The sequence below is a fragment of the Primulina eburnea genome, chromosome 11 (assembly GCF_022965805.1).
Source record: "Primulina eburnea isolate SZY01 chromosome 11, ASM2296580v1, whole genome shotgun sequence".
Lineage (NCBI taxonomy): Eukaryota > Viridiplantae > Streptophyta > Magnoliopsida > Lamiales > Gesneriaceae > Primulina > Primulina eburnea.
The window spans coordinates 26,973,784-26,982,660 of NC_133111.1; the positions used below are offsets into that span (position 1 = coordinate 26,973,784).

Genomic DNA, 8,877 nt, shown 5'->3' on the forward strand with positions numbered 1-8,877 from the left:
CCCTTTTTATCTCGAATTTCGAGATCAAATTCTTGCAATAGTAAAATCCACCGAATCAATCTAGGTTTCGCATCTTTCTTAGCAAGCAAGTATTTGAGGGCAGAATGATCCGTATACACCGTTACTTTAGACAGAACAAGGTATGCATGAAATTTATCGAAAGCAAATACTATAGCAAGTAATTCCTTTTCAGTAGTAGCGTAATTCAATTGAGCATCATTTAAAGTCTTACTTGCATAGTAGATGGTATGAAATACCTTGTTCTTTCTTTGACCCAGCACCGCACCCGCACCCACAGCTGTATCACAAGCATCGCACATCACCTCAAACGGTAACTCCCAATCAGGGGCAGTCAGAACAGGTGCTGTCACCAAGCTTTCCTTGAGTATCTCGAATGCCTGCAGACAAGTAGAATCAAAATTAAATTCCACATCTTTCATCAACAAAGAGGATAACGGTTTAGCAATTTTAGAAAAATCTTTAATGAACCGCCTATAGAAACCAGCATGCCCTAGGAAACTCCTGACTCCTTTCACTGATGCCGGTGGTGGTAGGTTTTTGATTACTTCCACCTTGGCCTTGTCAACCTCCATTCCATTCTCTGATACCTTGTGTCCTAAAACAATTCCCTCTTGAACCATAAAATGACACTTCTCCCAATTCAACACCAAATTGCTCTCTTCACATCTAATTAATACCAAATTCAAGTTCTCTAAACATTCATTAAATGAGGAGCCAAAAATAGAGAAATCATCCATAAAAATTTCAAGGCCATTTCCAATCATGTCATGAAAGATAGCAGTCATGCATCTCTGAAATGTTGCAGGTGCATTGCATAAACCAAAGGGCATACGCCTAAACGCAAAAGTACCATAAGGGCAAGTGAAAGTAGTTTTCTCTTGGTCCTCAGGTGCAATTGTGATTTGATTGTATCCCGAATATCCATCTAGAAAGCATTAAAATTCATGACCTGCTAAACGTTCAATCATTTGATCGATAAATGGCAAGGGAAAGTGATCTTTACGGGTTGCATCATTCAATTTCCTATAATCTATGCACACACGCCAACCCGTAACAATTCTAGTGGGAATCAACTCATTTTTTTCATTAGTAATAACAGTAATCCCACCCTTTTTTGGCACACATTGTACAGGACTTACCCACGCACTATCAGAGATAGGATAGATAATACCTGCATCCAGAAGTTTAATCGTTTCAGCTTTTACTACCTCTTGCATCTTTGGATTGAGTCTCCTTTGTGGTTGTGCTAGAGGTGAGTATTGATCTTCCATCAGAATTTTGTGCATGCAAATTGAAGGACTTATCCCTTTGATGTCCGCAACCTTCCAAGCGAATGCGCCTTTATGCTCCTTAAGGACTCCCAAGAGTTTACTCTCCATGTCATCTGTCAAAGAAGAGGAAATAATAACAGGTAATTTATTATTTTCTCCTAAATATACGTACTTGAGATGTGGAGGTAGTGGTTTGAGCTCCAAAGTAGGTGGCTCCTCTAGGCTTGACTTTTGAGGCATTAAATCTTTTCTGTCTCCCAATTCCTCAAGTCTAAGCCTCACTTGCTTTCTCCAAGGTGGAATGGAATTCAAGTGAGCTACCATCTCCATCTTTTCCTCGTCTAGCTCGTCCTCCTGCTTTCCAGTCGTGAGAGTAGCCTCCAATGGTTCTTTCAATCCATCCTGCATAAAATCACAAACGAGAGAATCCAAGACATCAATACTAAAACAACTATCATTGTGCATTGTGTGCTTGAGAGTATTAAAGACATCAAAAATAATTTCTTCTTCTCCAACTCTCAGTCTCAATTTTCCCTCTTCAACATCAATCAGTGCTTTCCCTGTAGCCAGGAATGGTCTCCCTAGGATCAAAGGCATCTCTACATCTTCCTCCATGTCAAGTATCACAAAATCTGCAGGGAAAATGAACTTATCCACTTTCACCAAAACATCTTCGATAATCCCACGTGGATACTTGACAGATCTGTCAGCCAGCTGCAACGACATCCTAGTTGGCTTGGGTTCACCTAATCCAAGTCTCCTGAATACAGAAAAAGGCATCAGATTAATACTCGCACCAAGATCACATAGAGCTTTATGAAAATTAATGTCACCAATAATGCAAGGTATAGAGAAACTCCCTGGATCTTTTTGCTTAGGAGGAATCTTGTTTTGAACTAAAGCGGAGCAATTTTCAGTCAAATTCACCGTCATATGATCTTCTAGCTTCCGCTTATTCGCTAAGATATCTTTAAAAAATTTTGCATAACTTGGCATATTCAATAAAGCATCAGCAAAAGGAATGTTAATATGCAATTTTTTAAATACCTCAAGAAATTTACCAAATTGTGCATCTAATTGGGCTTTCTTCATTGCTGCAGGGAAAGGTGGAGGGATAACAATTTTATTTTGTGCAATAGGTGTAGATGTAGAGTTAGAAGACTTACCTCCTCGAGTTTCCACCTCATCCCCAACGTGCTTGGTCTTTTCTTCACTAGACTCGAGTGCTTTTCCACTACGCAATTCCACAGCCTTCACATGTTCTCTTGGGTTAGTTTATGTGTTGCTTGGCAAAGTTCCTTGCTCCCTATTAGCAATCAACTTAGCCAATTGTCCGATTTGATTCTCTAACCCCTTTATGGATGCATCTTGATTCTGAAATCTCGTCTCTGTTGCAGAAATAAATTTAGTCATCATTTGCTCTAAATTGGACTTCTCCTCCCGAGGCGGCTCTGGCTTGAATCCTTGGTGCATCCCATATGGTTGACCTCTTTGTTGGCGATTTTGGCTATTTTGGCCTCCCCACGAAAAGTTTGGGTGATTCCTCCATCCCGGATTGTATGTATTCGAATAAGGGTCATTTCTAGGACGGTTCTGGAATCCCACTTGTTTCACCGGTGCTCCCTCAGGCACATAAAATGGATTGCCATCTTGGCATTCCTGCACGTCATGCTCACCCCCACACTTATCACAGAAAATTTCTTGCAGACGCATAGCCGACCCACTCATGCTCATCCCATCAATCTTTCTATTCAAAGCCTCTAACTGTGCTGAAACCGCAGACAAATCATTAACTTGATGAACTCCAGCACCTCGTCTCTGCCTATCAGACTGAGGATGATAGCTACACGCAGCCATCTCCTCCAATAACTCATATCCTTCCTCAGCCGTCTTTCTCAGTAAGTTACCACATGCAGCAGCATCTATCATAGTACGGTTAGGAGTAATCAGACCATAGTAGAAAGTTTGAACAACTAACCCGAGCGGTAGCTCATGGTGTGGACATCTCCTAAACAAGTCCTTGTAGCGCTCCCATGCCTCGTAAAGTGACTCGTTCTCATATTGAGCAAACATAGTAATGTCGGCTCTAAGCTTCATAGTCTTCGACGGAGGAAAGTAATTGATCAGGAATGCCTTTGCCATATCCTCCCATGTAGTGATAGACCCTACAGGCAAACAGTTTAACCACGACTTAGCTTTATCTTTCAGTGAAAATGAAAATAAGCGCAAACGAACAGCATCATCAGACACGCCATTAAACTTAAAAGTATCACAAATTTCAAGAAAGTCAGCTATATGAGAATTAGGGTCGTCAAGTGCACTTCCCCCAAATTGAACAGTGTTCTGAATCATCTGGATGATAGCTGGCTTTATCTCAAACTGATTAGCTCGGATGACTGGTCTTACGATGCTTGGACGTGCTCCATCAAGAGACGGCTGTGCATAATCCAACATTGGAATGCGACGTGGTATCTCAACTTGTCTATTGTCACGCTGTTCCTCTCCACGTTCTTGCTCGTGTCTTTCCATCTGTTCTTTGAGTCTTTGTTGTTGTCTTCGACGTCTAGCTGTGCGTTCAATCTCGGGGTCAAAAGGCTCAAGCTTAAATTCGAGTGATCTTCGCATGCACCACCAGAAAAATCTGCAACACAAGGAGAGTATCAAATAGCAATAAAATAAGTAATACTAAAGAATTTAAATGAGAAATAAAAAAAAAATTGTGAATCAACAGTCCCCGGCAACGGCGCCAAAAACTTGATCGAGCAAAACTTGCACAGTGAATAGTCCCAAAATTTATTTTATAATTGAAAGCTCGATTTAAATATCGCAAGTGCACGATAGTCAAGTTATAATAAACGTAAGTGAATACGAGTATCAATCCACAAGGACTGCGTTACACTAATTTTATTTTCAAGTAAAATTCCTTTAGCAACGATAAATTGAGTTGATTATTAAACTAATGTAAATTAAACAACTAAAATAATTAAAATGCAAAGAAGATGTGTTCAATAGAGCAATGATTAAATTGGATTAAATCAAATGAGAAATGAATTTGTTGGGAAATTATCAGTTCACCTACCACTCGTGTTTAACTAACTACACTCGACTTTTACTTGTGCATTCGACGGAATTCCCTAGACTAATTAATATACTCTGTCGAGCTATATTAATACTAATCTTAAACATGCAGTACTCAAGTGTCCTCAAATATTTAACAGTTCAAGATTGCATTACATTCTATGGAATCCACTAGCTTTCATCCGGGTGAACTATCACTATCGACACGTACCCCATTCCGTATATCTACTGAAATTGTAAATCCGTGGTTTATAATGTTTGGTCGTATTGTTAATTATTCTATCGAAATCATTAACAACATGAAATAATCAAAGGAAGTTAGCTAGACTTCGATTGAAACAAGAAAGAACAATAGCATAAACAAATCACTAATAAAAACGTCGAGAAATAATGTTAAACAACGAGTACGGGGTAGGATCCCCTCAATTCCCAACAAATCTAGAGTTTTAGCTACTGAAATTCATAACAAAAACCACAATCAATGTACAAAATAAAATACTGAATAATAAAAATACTAAAGATGACGACGGGTGACGGCCACGACGCGTGGAAATCTCGAGGTCTTCGAAATCTCCTTTGCTCCTCGCCTTCCTCCCCAGAAAAGTGATGAAAATAATGGTCCCAGACTGAAAAACGGCGCCCCGATCTCGTGTATTAGGTCTAGGTATCTGATAGAGTCCACAAACTTGGAAACAAATCTTTCCAAATCTCGCGTCTCGCTAGGGCGGTCAAAAGTGTCCGCCCTAGCGAGATACTTCGAATAAGTTTCTCGACCATGTCCTTGGTTTCGCTGGTGACCGCCCTAGCGAGAGACTTCGAATAAAACTCCTCGGCAAGACTAAAATGCTCGCTGGGGCGGTCACTTTTGGCCGCCCTAGCGAGGTACTTCGAATAAAACTCCTCGGCAAGACTAAAATGCTCGCTGGGGCGGTCACTTTTGGCCGCCCTAGCGAGGTACTTCGAATAAGCTGCTCAATTCCAATCCACTTTTTTGGCTCAATTCCTACAAAATGACCACAAAATACACGAGATCAGTCATATGCTACATAATGCTAGAAAAATGCACAATTAAACTAAAATAAACTAATATGATGCATGAATGCGACTCAAAACCAATACTAAAAATACGTAAAATCGAGTCCTATCAATCACCGTCAAGGTTTAGGAAACCAAGTGCTCCAAGTGTAGTAAGTGGAATCATTTCTTCAATGCATCACATGATCCTATATGTATGTGTTTTGATGATTTTATGACGTTAACTCCTTTCAAATTCCATTCATAATATATATATATATATATATATATATATATATATATATATATATATATACACATATATATATATATATGTAAATATTTATATATGCTAGTGCAATTATATGCATTTTTTAATGAAAGGATTTCAAATTTAAATGATGCCTCTAATATGTTTGATAAAATGTCTGAATGAAGTTTTATATGATTGGATGATTGGATTGATAGTGATAGTAGCGGTGTTGCCTCTAGCAATTCTAAATTCGCAATGTAATTGGTCAATTAACGATGAAAAAATGGGATCTCTTATAAGATGCATTTTATGCAGAGGTACATGTCCCTCCTATAAGATTCGTTTTTACGAAGAGGGTTAGCAATGAATGAACTATCTTATAAGAACTATCAATTCTTCGGTTAATCAATGAAATGAATATCATCGTATGTATTGTTGTATTATGATTCTTGACGAATGATATTAATGATGATTCGACGTTTATGAAATGAGATGGATAATATTTTCAAGAAAATGAAATTGAGGCTATCCATTTTATGTTTTACAATAAAATGATATATATATGTATCTTGTTAGTATTGATTCCATTTGCTGGGTTTTATCTCCATTCCAATTATGTTCATGTGATGCAGGAATATGTAAGAAAGACTGATCATCCCTGATTTGTCGAAGCGAGAGAAGAAAATATGCCAAACTTTGGAGATAGTGGTTGGATGCTACTTTGATATGTTAAGCTTTTGGTTATTTTGGGAAACATTGAAAATCTTGTTTTGGTATTTGAATTAGAAATATGTGTAGTTACTGCATTAAATAGTATTTGATGGATATGGAAATCTTTTGTATGTTTTTATGTATTGCTTGAGGCAGGTGGCATGTCCTATTTGTGGAGATGCTGCCGAATTTTTTTCTTTAAAATTACACCTTTTCTCCAAATTATATTTCAAGCTTCCGAACTGATTATGCATTTTAGTCACGAGTGTTACATATGTCCTCTTTTTTATCATAATTTATTTTTCGAATAAATATGCAAAAAAAATAGAAAAAATAGAAATTGAAACAAGAAAGAAAGTTATATACCTCCTCCTACACCTATATGTGGCAATGTCCTCAATGACACAAAAATTAAATGCACAATGTAGACATTAAAAACGCAAAAGAATTTATAAAACTCCCGTGAAAATTGTTGGGCATCGTGGAGCAAAGCTTTCTATTTCCCTTGCGGGGTTGACGAAGCTTGCGAGAGAAGATGAGAAAGGGGTTAGAACAATTATGGTTAGATAAAAAAAAAAGTAAAGACAATTTTTTTTTGTAAATTCTTTTTTTAAAAAAATAGAAACAGAAGATGTGTTCGGGCAAGGCGTGATCACGCTTTGTCGAAAGACATCTACTGTGATGGGGCTACAAAGGAAGTATACGAATAAGACGTTATCACGCCTTATTAAAAGACTTCATCTGCGTGTAAACGCCATTTTTTTCCCTTACTTTTTATTTATTTATTTATTTATTTTATTTTTTCAGAAGATGTTTTCGGACAACGCATGATCACGCCTTGTCAAAAGACATCTACTGTATTGGGAATACGAGGAAGTGTACAAACAAGGCGTGATCACGCCTTATTAAAAGACTTCACCTGCGTTTAAGACTTAATTTATTTTTTCTTTTTTGTGCCGAGAATTTGTATTCTTATAAGGCGTGGTCACGCCTTGTTAGAATACATCTTTTGCAAAAATGTAACAAAAATTGGGCTCTTTAAAAAAAAAAATAAATAATAAAAACCAAAAGTAAAACTAAAAATTGGGTTGCCTCACAATCAGCGCGTCTTTTTATTGTCGTTGGCTCGACTTCATTCTTTCTTGTTGCTCATGGTGGTTCATATATGGTCACTTTTTCCACTTTATTCCACTTGAGTATTTTCATAGCAATTTTCAGCATGTGACTGTTTTCTTTGAATTTCTTGGAAATCCCTAGCCCTGGAATATTTCCTGCTTTTTTATGAGTACATGCTTGGGTCGATCTGGAGGAAGTTTTCGCGCAATTTTAGATGTCTGCGAATTAATGAGAGAAAATATAGTATTAGAATTTTCAACAGGTCTTTCAATAATCTTTTCTAAATCATTCTTATCAACATTTTTTGAATTTTCTTGTGACAAGTGATTAGCGATATCAAAAGTATTAATAGTGCTTTCTCTAACAGGATATTTCATGGTATCATAAATATTAAACTTAGCAATCTCACCATCAAATTTCATAGTAAGGGTACCACTATTAACATTTATGAAAGACTTTGAAGTTTTTAAAAATGGTCTTCCCAGAAAAATTTGACTGTCTAAATCATCATTTTTCCATGTCAAGCACATAAAAGTCAGCAGGAAAAACCAAATTTTCAACTTTCACAAGAACATCTTCAATTACATCTCTAGGATAAACAGTGGACCTTTCAGCCAATTGGATCACAATGTCGGTTTCAGTCAGAGGTCCAAGTTCCAAATAATTATAAACAGAATCAGGCATGACATTGATAGAATCACCTAAATCCAACATATCCTTTTCAAGTCTAGTTTAGCCAATAAATAGTAAAAGGGATATAAAACATACCTGGGTCACTGCATTTGATAGGAACAGTTTTTTCAATGACATCAAAAACATGTTCTCATACTTTTTCCTTTTTACACCCTTCAAATTATGTCTCTTTTTTGTAGTGCACAATTCTTTTAAAATTTTAGCACAACGAGGTATTGGTTTAATAGCATCTAATGAAGGAATATTTACCTCGCCTCTACAAAGAGTGTCATTCAACTCCTTAATACTTTCGTATTTCCTATTCAATGCAAGAGGGAATGGGGGAATAGGTTATACTCAAACAGAGGAGAAAACTTACCTTTCGGAGCATCATCTTGATTGATTATTGTATCCTCAACTTTTATCTCATTTTCTTTCTTTTGCTTGGCTGATGCTTGTACCCCAATTTCTTGAACATCCAATTCTTTACAATTTCTCAAAGTAATTGCACTCACATTCTCTCTTGGATTCACCACTGTCTGAGAAGGTATATTACCTAAATTTTTTGCTTCCAACTTGTGAATTGCGGACGCCAACTGTCCCACTTGAGTGCTCAAATTCTGAATGCTAGCCCTCGTTTCTTGTGGAAATTTTTGAGTGTTCTCAGCTAAGGCCTGCACAATTTCATCTAGGGACATACCTGAGTTAGAGGCTTGCACAGGTGATGGATGTTTGTGATAA

At 37.2% G+C, this 8,877-nt stretch overlaps 1 non-coding gene across 1 annotated transcript; it reads left to right on the forward strand.

Moving 5' to 3' along the window:
• Positions 1 to 3,279: 3,279 nt before the first annotated feature.
• LOC140806444 (small nucleolar RNA R71) lies at positions 3,280 to 3,386 on the forward strand. The gene has a single exon (XR_012112518.1). It is a non-coding gene; the product is annotated as a small nucleolar RNA R71 (small nucleolar RNA).
• The last annotated feature ends 5,491 nt before the right edge of the window (positions 3,387 to 8,877 follow it).